Here is a 12565-nt window from a genome sequence, read left to right as displayed (position 1 = left end):
TCTGTTAGACCAGTGTGTCAGGTTTTTTTTTTGTATCCCTTGTTCTGGATAGTCTGAATTTTGGGGTCTTTTGACCCCTCCTCAAGGGGGGGGGGGGTAATGTTATGAGCCACGGCTGTGGCTCATTCCTGTTTTGCAGTTTTGTTCTGTATTTTATGTTTATAAAGTTGTCTTGCATGCCAGGATTTCCTGTTGCTCTGTTTTAGAATACTCTTGTCTGCTGCCGCTGGTGAGTCTGTGTAATTGCAGCTTGTTCCCATGTGTTCAGCCTCACCTGGCTGCTAATTGCATCTTGTCAGTTTGGAATCATGCAACAGGGCAGCTGCATGGGATTATTAATTAGGCCTCTCTGTTATATGCTGGCTGACTGCAATTCACAGATGCTGGTGATATTTCTTGGTTTTCAGTCTGCTTGAAGTCTGACCTGGTTCCTGCCAGTCCCTGAGCTCCTGTATAGCAGTGTCTGACTAGCTGCTTCCTGTGTTGATTCCTGTGTCAGTCCCTGTGTCGATTCCTGTGTCTGTTCCCGTGTCCTGCTGTGAGGCGTTCCTGCCCTGAGGTCCAGTGGCTTTGCCTATCCCTGGTCAAGTTCCTGGTTTCCTGGTGTCCACCGGTCTGTCGTTTGGGATTCTGCCTGTCCTCCAGTTCTGAGAGTGTGTGTCGGCATCATTGAGGGTTCCTGTCCGTTTGCCAGTATTCGTACCGGTTCCGTGAGTAGCGGCTCTCCCGCGTCCGTTGGCCTAGGCCGCTGTATTTCATTATTGTTTCTGTCCCTGGTGTTTTGCAGAGGGTTCTGCTTATGCTGTCACCGCCGGTACACAAAGGTATTGTGTCGGCGTGTGATCAGCATTTCCTTTGTTGTTATTTTCCTTTGGCGGTTTCTCCGCACATACTTTAGGTTTTTAGTTAGCTTGTAGCCCCTGGCCTGTTTGCTTAGTTAGAGGGCCTCTTGTTATCATCCTGTCTCGGATTTCCCTTTGTCTCTCACTAAGACCGGGGGGCATCGGAGTTGGGCAGACATAATCCGCCCTTCAAACGCGGCTGCCAAGGGCTCAAGAAACCATAGTCTCGCAAGGGATTTCTGACAGCACGGGTGAGACAACAGAGTTAGGGCGCCAGGGGCTATTCCCTTTCCATTCCCCTTTCCCAGCGTTACGTCCTGGTGCTCTGGACTCACTTCATGAACATCTCCCTTGTTCTGAGCACCAGGAACCTAACATTATCACCAGCCATACCACAAAAAAGAAATAAAACTTTTTTTTCTTTTTTGGCCCAGTCCAGTGTCTAGTCTAGAATCCAGTCCTGTCTAGAATTCAGTGTGCAGAATCCAATCCGGTGTTTAGAATCCAGTCTTGTCTAGAATTCAGTGTGCAGAATCCAATCCGGTGTTTAGAATCCAGTCCTGTCTAGAATTCAGTGTTTAGAATCCAGTCCGGTGTTTAGAATCCAGTCCGGTGTTTAGAATCCAGTCCGGTGTTTAGAATCCAGTCCGCTGTTTAGAATCCAGTCCGCTGCTTAGAATCTAGTCCGGTGTTTAAAAAAAAATAAAAATAAAAAAGTCTTGTTTTGTTTAGCAAAATTTAGTCTTGCCTTGTCTTGTCTAGTTTTAAATCCTCCTATGTCTACTATGCAAGCCCTGCAGGCATCTCTCGCAGCCCTGAACTCTGTTTTCAGTGCTTTGAGACCAGAGCGACTAGAAGTTTTGCAGCAATCCCTAAAGCAACTGCAAAACCTTCTGACTAAAATCTTGCTCATCTTGCCAGAAGTCGTTGAGAGTACATCTATCTCTAAAGAGACTCTTGTTCACAGTATGGTGACAAGAGAATCCTCTGGTTTAATTGAAGAGAAAAGGTTTAAAAGTTTTCTGCGGCCCAGGCTCTCAGAAGAGGAGCGTCTGCGTCGCAGAAACTTAAACTTATGCCTATATTGTGGGGGTTTAGGCCACTATCTGCAGACCTGTGAGTTGCGCAAGCCAAAGTGTGGTGACGAGTCTTGCCCTCTGGCCAAGTTGAGTCAGGATACAAGACCTACTCCTGTCTCTACTGTGGCAGAGGTACTTGTCACACAACCCACACTAAAAAAGCTCTCTGTCCTATAATTGGGGTCCTTGGGCAAGGGAGCCCCATTATAGATTCAGGAATCAAAAGAGAATGTTTCTCTCCTCTCTTGAGGTTCCTGTGGAAGCGGAGTTGCAAGCCCCTGGAGTGGTGCCCGATGCCCAGGTTCCTGGAGTGGTGCCCGATGCCCAGGTTCCTGGAGTGGTGCCCGATGCCCAGGGTCCTGGAGTGGTGCCCGATGCCCAGGGTCCTGGAGTGGTGCCCGATGCCCAGGGTCCTGGAGTGGTGCCAGATGCCCAGGGTCCTGGAGTGGTGCCCGATGCCCAGGGTCCTGGAGTGGTGCCCGTAGCCCAGGGTCCTGGAGTGGTGCCCGTAGCCCAGGGTCCTGGAGTGGTGCCCGTAGCCCAGGGTCTTGGTGCGGTACCTGATGCCCAGAGTGCTGGTGCGGTACCTGATGCCCAGAGTGCTGGTGCGGTACCTGATGCCCAGAGTGCTGGTGCGGTACCCGATGCCCAGAGTGCTGGTGCGGTACCCGATGCCCAAGCTTATACAGGGACATCAAATATTGTAGTTCAGGTGTCCATACCAGAAGGGGTCTCAGAAGCTGTTACCCTAGGTAGGGACTTGAAGAGCGCAACCCTAGAAAGGGTCTCTAAAACCATAGTTCTTGAAGGGAACTCGAGAAGCAAAACCCCAGAAGGGATCTTTGAAGTAATATCCCCAAGTGGGGTCTCGAGAGACGCAGCCCCAAAGAAGGGTCTAGAAGTCGCTTCCCCAGGAAAGAACTTAAGAAGCATAGCATTAGTGGAGGATCTGAACGTTATTGCTTCAGCAAAAGTCCCGGAAGTCATAGTCCCGGGAGAACTTTCGATAATTATCGACTCGGAGAGGGAGGCCGATGGCCCGATCCCAGTCAGGGAGGCCAACGGCCCGGTCCCAGTAAAAGAATCCGAGGTGCTGACCCCAGCGGGGTTCCCGGAGGCCACTGCCCCAGCGGGGTTCCCGGAGGCCACTGCCCCAGCGGGGTTCCCGGAGGCCACTGCCCCAGCGGGGTTCCCGGAGGCCACTGCCCCAGCGGGGTTCCCGGAAGTCACTGCCCCGGGTGGGGTTCAGAAAGTCACTGCCCCGGGTGGGATTCAGAAAGTCACTGCCCCGGGTGGGGTTCAGAAAGTCACTGCCCCGGGTGGGGTTCAGAAAGTCACTACCCCGGATGGGGTTCAGAAAGTCACTGCCCCGGGTGGGGTTCAGAAAGTCACTGCCCCGGGTGGGGTTCAGAGAGTCTCAGCCTCGAGTAAGGTCAATAGTGACCAGGTCCTAGCAAAGCACTCCAGTCAGTCAGATGAGAAGGAAACAGATCCTGACTCTGATATCTCAACATCCATAACCTTTGATGGGGACTTAGCCCAATTTCTGGCGCTTTTCAAACACTATTACACTATTATGTTGTCTAGACCATTTCTGGGCATCACTTCAGAAAACCTTGGGCTCTATCTGATTTATTCTTTTAGAGGAGAGCCTTTTGAGTGGGCGACCAGCCTAATGAAAGCTGAAGATCCCATTCTTCAGGATCCCCTAGCATTCAGTGATGCAATTATTAAAAGATATGGTTCCAAAGAAATTGGTTCAGGTTCCTCTAGGTCACCCGTCTTATATGCTGAGAGTCCACCAAATACTGTAAACTCAGCACAAGAGTCTCAGCCCGTTGTTTTGACTGCAGGATGTGCTTTTCTGACTTCTTCTTCTAATAATAGTACTTTACCAGAAAGTTCAGCTCCCAAGGGTAAGAGACCTGTCTCTGATTTGAACGCAGCCTTGCTGGGTGGTACCATCAGTTCAGACAATGTGTGGGGAATTACCTTGGTCAGACCTAAAGAGCTTTGTAAAAAGAAGAAGAAGAAGAAGAAAAAGAAATAATTTTTGACTCTTGCCTTGATAAAAAAAAAATATATATATATTTCCCCCCCCCCCTTGTCTTGTGTCCAGTGGCCACCATCAAGGGGAGGGCACTGTTACAAGTTGTTGCTACAGCTTGTTTTTGTTTTCTTGTCTGTTAGACCAGTGTGTCAGGTTTTTTTTTTGTATCCCTTGTTCTGGATAGTCTGAATTTTGGGGTCTTTTGACCCCTCCTCAAGGGGGGGGGGGGGGGTAATGTTATGAGCCACGGCTGTGGCTCATTCCTGTTTTGCAGTTTTGTTCTGTATTTTATGTTTATAAAGTTGTCTTGCATGCCAGGATTTCCTGTTGCTCTGTTTTAGAATACTCTTGTCTGCTGCCGCTGGTGAGTCTGTGTAATTGCAGCTTGTTCCCATGTGTTCAGCCTCACCTGGCTGCTAATTGCATCTTGTCAGTTTGGAATCATGCAACAGGGCAGCTGCATGGGATTATTAATTAGGCCTCTCTGTTATATGCTGGCTGACTGCAATTCACAGATGCTGGTGATATTTCTTGGTTTTCAGTCTGCTTGAAGTCTGACCTGGTTCCTGCCAGTCCCTGAGCTCCTGTATAGCAGTGTCTGACTAGCTGCTTCCTGTGTTGATTCCTGTGTCAGTCCCTGTGTCGATTCCTGTGTCTGTTCCCGTGTCCTGCTGTGAGGCGTTCCTGCCCTGAGGTCCAGTGGCTTTGCCTATCCCTGGTCAAGTTCCTGGTTTCCTGGTGTCCACCGGTCTGTCGTTTGGGATTCTGCCTGTCCTCCAGTTCTGAGAGTGTGTGTCGGCATCATTGAGGGTTCCTGTCCGTTTGCCAGTATTCGTACCGGTTCCGTGAGTAGCGGCTCTCCCGCGTCCGTTGGCCTAGGCCGCTGTATTTCATTATTGTTTCTGTCCCTGGTGTTTTGCAGAGGGTTCTGCTTATGCTGTCACCGCCGGTACACAAAGGTATTGTGTCGGCGTGTGATCAGCATTTCCTTTGTTGTTATTTTCCTTTGGCGGTTTCTCCGCACATACTTTAGGTTTTTAGTTAGCTTGTAGCCCCTGGCCTGTTTGCTTAGTTAGAGGGCCTCTTGTTATCATCCTGTCACGGATTTCCCTTTGTCTCTCACTAAGACCGGGGGGCATCGGAGTTGGGCAGACATAATCCGCCCTTCAAACGCGGCTGCCAAGGGCTCAAGAAACCATAGTCTCGCAAGGGATTTCTGACAGCACGGGTGAGACAACAGAGTTAGGGCGCCAGGGGCTATTCCCTTTCCATTCCCCTTTCCCAGCGTTACGTCCTGGTGCTCTGGACTCACTTCATGAACATCTCCCTTGTTCTGAGCACCAGGAACCTAACAACCTTGTGAGACAACGCCCCTAGCTCTGACACACGTCTTGCTGAAGCCAAGGCCAACAGTGTGACCGTCTTCCACGTAAGGTACTTTACGTCAACCTCCTGTAATGGTTCAAACCAGTCCGATTGGAGGAACTGCAGCACCAAATTGAGATCCCAAGGTGCCGTGGGAGGCACAAAGGGAGACTGGATGTGCAGAACACCTTTCAAGAACGTCTGAACCTCATGGAGAGAAGCCAATTGTTTCTGAAAGTAAATAGACAAGGCCGAAATCTGGACTTTAATGGAACCTAGGTGAAGGCCCACATCCACTCTCGACTGCAGAAAAAGCAGGAGACGTCCTAGATGAAATTCCACTGCAGAATATTGTTTGCTCTCACACCAAGAGACATACTTCTTCCATATACGGTGGTAATGTTTAAACGTTACCCTCTTTCTGGCTTGGATCATAGTCGGGATGACCCTGTCAGGAATCCCTCTCCTGGCTAGAATCAGCCATTCAACTTCCATGTCGTTAAACGTAGCCGCGGTAAGTCTTGATAGAAAAACGGGCCCTGTTGCAGAAGATCCACGCGAAGAGGTAGAGGCCACGGATCTTCAATTAGCATCTGAGAAGATCCGCGTACCAGGCCCTTCGAGTCCAGTCGGGAGCAATGAGGATTGCTTTAACCTTTTCCCTTTTTATTCTCTTTAGAATTCTTGGGATCAGAGGAAGTGGAGGAAACACGTACACCATCTGGTAGACCCACGGAGTTGTCAGAGCGTCTACCGCTGCTGCTTGTGGGTCTCTCGACCTGGAACAATAACACTTGAGCTTCTTGTTGAGTCAAGAGGCCATCATTTGTGGATATGCCCATCGACATGTCAGCTACCGTAACACCTCCGGGTGGAGGCCCCACTCCTCCGGGTGTAGGTCATGTCTGCTGAGGAAGTCTGCTTCCCAGTTGTCTACTCCTGGAATGAAGACCACCAGCAACGCCACGGCGTGTTTTTCCTCCCAGAGGAGAATTCTTGACACCTCTGACATTGCTGCACTGGTTTTCATTCCACCCTGTCGCTTTATGTACATTACTCCCGTAACATTGTCCGACTGGACTTGAATGGCCTGATTCCGAAGTAGAGATGAGGCCTGCAGAAGGGCATGTAGATTGCCGTGAGCCCTTATCAGAAGATCGTCCAGGTACGGAATTATGTTCACTCTCCGTTTGCAGAGTAGAAACATCATCTCTGCCATCACTTTGGTGAACACTTGCGGTGCCGTGGAGAGTCCAAATGGCAGGGCCTGGCACTGGTAGTGACAGTCCTGCGGTGCAAACCGTAGATAAGCCTGAGGAGGCGGCCAGATCAGAATGTGAAGGTACGCATCCTTGATATCCAGAGACACCAAGAATTCCCCCTCCTCCTGACCTGAGATCACCGCTCTCAGAGACTCCATCTTGAATTTGAACACTCGTAAGTATGGGTTCAATGACTTGTGGTTCAAAGTCGGTTTTACCAAACTGTCCGGTTTTGGTACTACAAACAAGTTGGAATAATACCCCTTGTTTTGCAGATGAGGTGGAACTGGAACAATGACCTGAGTCTGTACCAGTTTTTGAATGGCGTCCTGTAAGGTAATACTTGCCTCTTGCGAAACTGGTAATCCTGATTTGAAGAATCTGTGAGGTGGAAGCTCCTGAAACTCCAGTCTGTAGCCTTGGGAAATAAGATCTATGGCATGAACCTGTCCAGATGTGACTGAAGAATTTTAGCCGGGCTCCCACCTGACAGGCCTCCAGGCGTTGCAGTCCACCGTCATGCTGAAGGCTTTGAGGAAGCAGAGCTTGAGTTCTGTTCCTGTGAACCGGCAGTTGCTGGTTTGCGTGGTTTACTTCTAGCGCCTCTGGTGGCTGTAGAAGAACCTCTGGCTTTGCCCTTAAACTTGGCAGTCCGAAAGGACTGTAGATTAGGTCCCGAGTAAGCCTTCCTGGCTGGGGGAGATGCAAAAGGAAGATATGTGGACTTATCCGCAGTAGCATTGGAGATCCATTTGTCTAGTTCCTCCCCAAATAAGGCCTCTCCTGTGAAGGGTAGGCCTTCCACGCCTTTCCTGGAGTCCGCGTCAGCTGTCCATTGGCATAGCCATAAGCCTCTGCGTGCTGAAACTGCCATAGCAGTGGCACGTGCATTAAGCAAGCCTATTTCTTTTATGGCTTCCACCATAAAGTTCGCAGAGTCCTGTATATGTTGCAGGAGTAAAATAATCTCTCCTTGAGATAAGGTATCTAACCCCTCAATTAGGTTACCCGACCATTTGGCAGTGGCTTTGTAATCCATCCACATGCTATAGTGGGTCTCTGGGCCACCCCAGCAGATGTTTACAAGGATTTGACTGTGGTCTCAATTTTATGATCAGCCGCATCTTTCAGGGAGGCTGCACCCGGGACAGGCAATACAATTTTTCGTGACAGCCTGTATACTGATGCATCCACTATCGGTGGATTTTCCAATTTTTTCCTATCCTCAGGAGGAAAAGAAAAAGATAATAGCAACCTTTTAGGGATTTGACATTTCCTATCAGGATTAACCCACGGTTCTTCAAACAAGGTATTTAGTTCCTCTGACACATGAAAAGTGGCTAAGGATTTATTTTTTATTTTAAAATAAGATTCCTCAGTCTCCTCTGTCACCATATCAGGGATATGCAGAACTTCTCTGATAGCCTCTATGAGAACCTCTATTCCCTGTGACAGAGTAGCCTCCTCATCTCTGAGTCCACCTCCCCCTCCTCCATGTCTGACCCTTCATCATCAGACTGCAGGATATGGGCCAAAGTACGTTTTTGCGGACAAATGGCAGGGTACTGAGACGCATGTTTGGGTACTGAGTCTCCTTTTATAAACTCAGTCATCGATTGTCTTAAGTATTGCGTCTCTTTCTCATTACGAGATAGCTTAGTAGAAATGGTGGAAATCATCCCCCTAATGGAGTCCAGCCATGCTGGCTGCGTCCCAAGGCTCAAGATGGTATACTACACTGAGTACACACTAGTGAACCCCCTGGAGAAGAGGAAGACTGTGCCTTACAAGAAACACACTCTTTGTCTGACATACTGTGACAGTGACAGCACACACACACACACACACACACACACACACACACACACACACACACACACACACACACACACACACACACACAGGTTAAATGCACAATTAACCCACAAAGAGCCCTTCCAGGGAGACCCAGAGATAGTATGTAGCCAGCACACAAAGCCCTTTCTGCTAATGCCAAGCTTAGCCGGGTCGCAGACTAAGTGCCCAGATTGGGGATTTAGTACAGTAATAATCTCTCCCCCCCTGCTATGACCCCCTGGTAAGGTAATCTGAGGTAATCTGGAGTCTCTCCGGAAGAGCTGCGGTAATCTGGAGGTAATCTGTAGTCTTGTCCGGAGGAGCTGCGTGTCCCTGTCAGTCAGTGTCTGTGTCCACGGCAGAGGGAAAATGGCGCTGGTGGCTGCTGGATCCGCTCATAGTGGAGCCCCGCCCCTTCAGTGGCGCACGGTCTTCCCGCTCTTTTTTATACTGGCTGAGGTAATTTTGTGCCTAAAATGGAGTCAGCCCCCTTTTAAGTCTGTAATGCCAGTCTGTGTACTTTGTACACATATAGTGTACTGAGACTCAGTTCGCCCCCTCAGAAGCTATGCATCTGCACTGTGTACTGAGTCTGGAGACCCAGACGCCTAATGTAAAAGCCGTATGTCTCCGTGCCCTCTTGCCGCCATATTGGCCGGCAACCCGCTAACCGGGACGCCCGCTTAGCACTCACCACTCTTCTTTCTTCTGGCTCTGTTAGGGGTGGCGGCGTGCTGCCGGAATGTACGCATGCTGTGGTGGGGCTTGCGTATAGTTCCCTCAGGAGCTAGTGTCCTGTCAATGGGGAACGGGACAAGTAACCCTTCAAGAGGTTGGGCCGTCCCTCCCCCCCCCCTCCCTAAGTCCCTCGAAGCAGGCAGGCTGGTGCCATCCAGTCCTGCCTGAAAATAACAAACATAGAAAATAAATGCAGAAAACTCTTCTCCGGGCACATTTTCTAAACTGTCTGCTAGGAGGGGCATAGAGGGAGGAGCCAGTGCAACTATCAAATTCTTGAAGTGCCCAAGGCTCCTAGTGGACCCGTCTATACCCCATGGTACTAAATGGATTCCAAGTATCCCCAAGGACGTAAGAGAAATGTCCCCGTTTTTTGAACGCATTGCTGTTGTTGATCAGGAAAATGTGGCACAGATGTATGGCCTCCACAATTGTGGATTGGAATCCCTTCTATTGACAAGCACAAACCTATGAGCTTGAAGGAAGGCTAGGCTCATCTAGGCCATTTTGCACATCATTAATAACTGCCAGTAAGTATTCTGTTGGATTTAGTGGAGTTGGATTCCTGACAATAATGATGACATGCAGTGGTCAACATTGATATCTTTAAGCAATACGTCCTTGACCAGAACATATAAACTTAGAAGAGGAGGAAACGGGGAATCCACATAAAATGCAACAGAAATATTTTCATTCTGAAATAATTATTTATAAAAAACAGAAATTTCCACACATTCACTAGACCTTGACTTTATTTTATTTTCTTGAATGTGCTACTTTATTTTCATATATTGTTGCTTTTTTATCATCTGCCAACATGATAGATGGCATTCTTTGTGAACGGCTAATGATTTATTATTAGAGGATGTTTATCTGAGTCACAATACTGACTTCCTAAACTGCCTATTCAATAGATTTCACTGGACATTAAAAAACATATGAATGTGAAATCTTTTATAAAATAATAGTCTAGGAATAACACCGTGTCTGGCAAGGTTTATTTTTATGGTGGTAGAATCTTCAGACTGTGGGGTAAATTTACTAAGATTCGTATTTTCCCGTTTCAGGTCAAAGTTCAATCACGAATGACATCGAAAGTGTAAAACTGCAACTTTTTGAATTGATTACGACTAATTTACTAAGCTGTCGTATTCGGGTTTTTCTTTTGTTCCGATGTCGATGTCATTCGTGTTTTTTTTTCTATTTTTACGGCAGTGATTAGCAAAACACTGCCGACTTTTTTACAATGAATCTCGGCCAGATCTGTGTGATCCGTGCTGGGGTTCATTTTTTTTGTTTTTTTTAAATTAAACACTGTCAAATATTTAAAAAAAAATTGCGTGGGGTCCCCCCTCCTAAGCATAACCAGCCTCGGGCTCTTTGAGCCGATCCTGGTTGCCGAAATATGGGAAAAAAAATGACAGGGGTTCCCCCATATTTAAGCAACCAGCATCGGGCTCTGCGCCTGGTCATGGTTCCAAAAATACGGGGGACAAAAAGAGTAGGGGTCCCCCGTATTTTTAAAACCAGCACCGGGCTCCACTAGCTGGACAGATAATGCCACAGCCGGGGGTCACTTTTATATAGTGCCCTGCGGCCGTGGCATCAAAAATCCAACTAGTCACCCCTGACCGGGGTACCCTGGGGGAGTGGGGACCCCTTCAATCAAGGGGTCCCCCCCCCCCAGCCACCCAAGGGCCAGGGGTGAAGCCCGAGGCTGTCCCCCCCCATCCAATGGGCTGCGGATGGGGGGGCTGATAGCCTTTGTTGTAAAAGAAAAGATATTGGCCCTCATTCCGAGTTGTTCGCTCGTTCTTTTTCATCGCATCGCAGTGAAAATCCGCTTAGTACGCATGCGCAAAGTTCGCACTGCGACTGCGCCAAGTAACTTTACTATGAAGAAAGTATTTTTACTCACGGCTTTTTCTTCGCTCCGGCGATCGTAATGTGATTGACAGGAAATGGGTGTTACTGGGCGGAAACACAGCGTTTTAGGGGCGTGTGGCTGAAAACGCTACCGTTTCCGGAAAAAACGCAGGAGTGGCTGGAGAAACGGTGGGAGTGCCTGGGCGAACGCTGGGTGTGTTTGTGACGTCAACCAGGAACGACAAGCACTGAACTGATCGCACAGGCAGAGTAAGTCTGGAGCTACTCTGAAACTGCTAAGTAGTTAGTAATCGCAATATTGCGAATACATCGGTCGCAATTTTAAGAAGCTAAGATTCACTCCCAGTAGGCGGCGGCTTAGCGTGTGTAACTCTGCTAAATTCGCCTTGCGACCGATCAACTCGGAATGAGGGCCATTGTTTTTAGTAGCAGTACTACAAGTCCCAGCAAGCCTCCCCCGCATGCTGGTACTTGGAGAACCACAAGTACCAGCATGCGGCGGAAAAACGGGCCCGCTGGTACCTGTAGTACTACTACTAAAAAAATACCCCAAAAAACACAAGACACACACACCGTGAAAGTATAATTTTATTACATACATACACACATACATACATACTTACCTTATGTTCCCACGCAGGTCGGTCCTCTTCTCCAGTAGAATCCAAGGGGTACCTGTTGAAGAAATTATACTCACGAGATCCAGGGGTCCAGGGTCCTCGGGGCAACCATTTGTAATCCACGTACTTGAAAAAAATAACAAAACGGACACCCGAGCCACGCACTAAAAGGGGACCCATGTTTGCACATGGATCCCCTTTTCCCGACTGCCAGAAACCCAATCTGACTGATGTCTCTAAGTGGGTTTCTACAGCCAATCAGAGAGTGCCACGTTGTAGCACTCTCCTGATCGGCTGTGTGCTCCTGTACTGAGTGACAGGCGGCACACGGCAGTGTTACAATGTTGCGCCTATGCGCTCCATTGTAACCAATGCTGGGAACTTTCTGCCCTGCGGTTGACCTAAAGTGACGTCACCGCTGAGCAGAAAGTTCCCAGCATTGGTTACAATGGAGCGCATAGGCGCAACATTGTAACACTGCCGTGTGCCGCCTGTCACTCAGTACAGGAGCACACAGCCGATCAGGAGAGTGCTACAACGTGGCACTCCCTGATTGGCTGTAGAAACCAACTTAGACATCAGTCAGATTGGGTTTCTGGCAGTCGGGAAAAGGGGATCCATGTGCAAACATGGGTCCCCTTTTAGTGCGTGGCTCGGGTGTCCGTTTTGTTATTTTTTTCAAGTACGTGGATTACAAATGGTTGCCCCGAGGACCCTGGACCCCTGGATCTCGTGAGTATAATTTCTTCAACAGGTACCCCTTGGATTCTACTGGAGAAGAGGACCGACCTGCGTGGGAACATAAGGTAAGTATGTATGTATGTATGTGTGTATGTATGTAATAAAATTATACTTTCACGGTGTGTGTGTCTTGTGTTTTTTTGGG

The sequence above is a fragment of the Pseudophryne corroboree genome, chromosome 7 (assembly GCF_028390025.1).
Source record: "Pseudophryne corroboree isolate aPseCor3 chromosome 7, aPseCor3.hap2, whole genome shotgun sequence".
Taxonomy (NCBI): Eukaryota; Metazoa; Chordata; class Amphibia; order Anura; family Myobatrachidae; genus Pseudophryne; species Pseudophryne corroboree.
The sequence above is the reverse complement of the archived record's forward strand: the minus strand, read 5'-3'. Positions refer to the sequence as shown.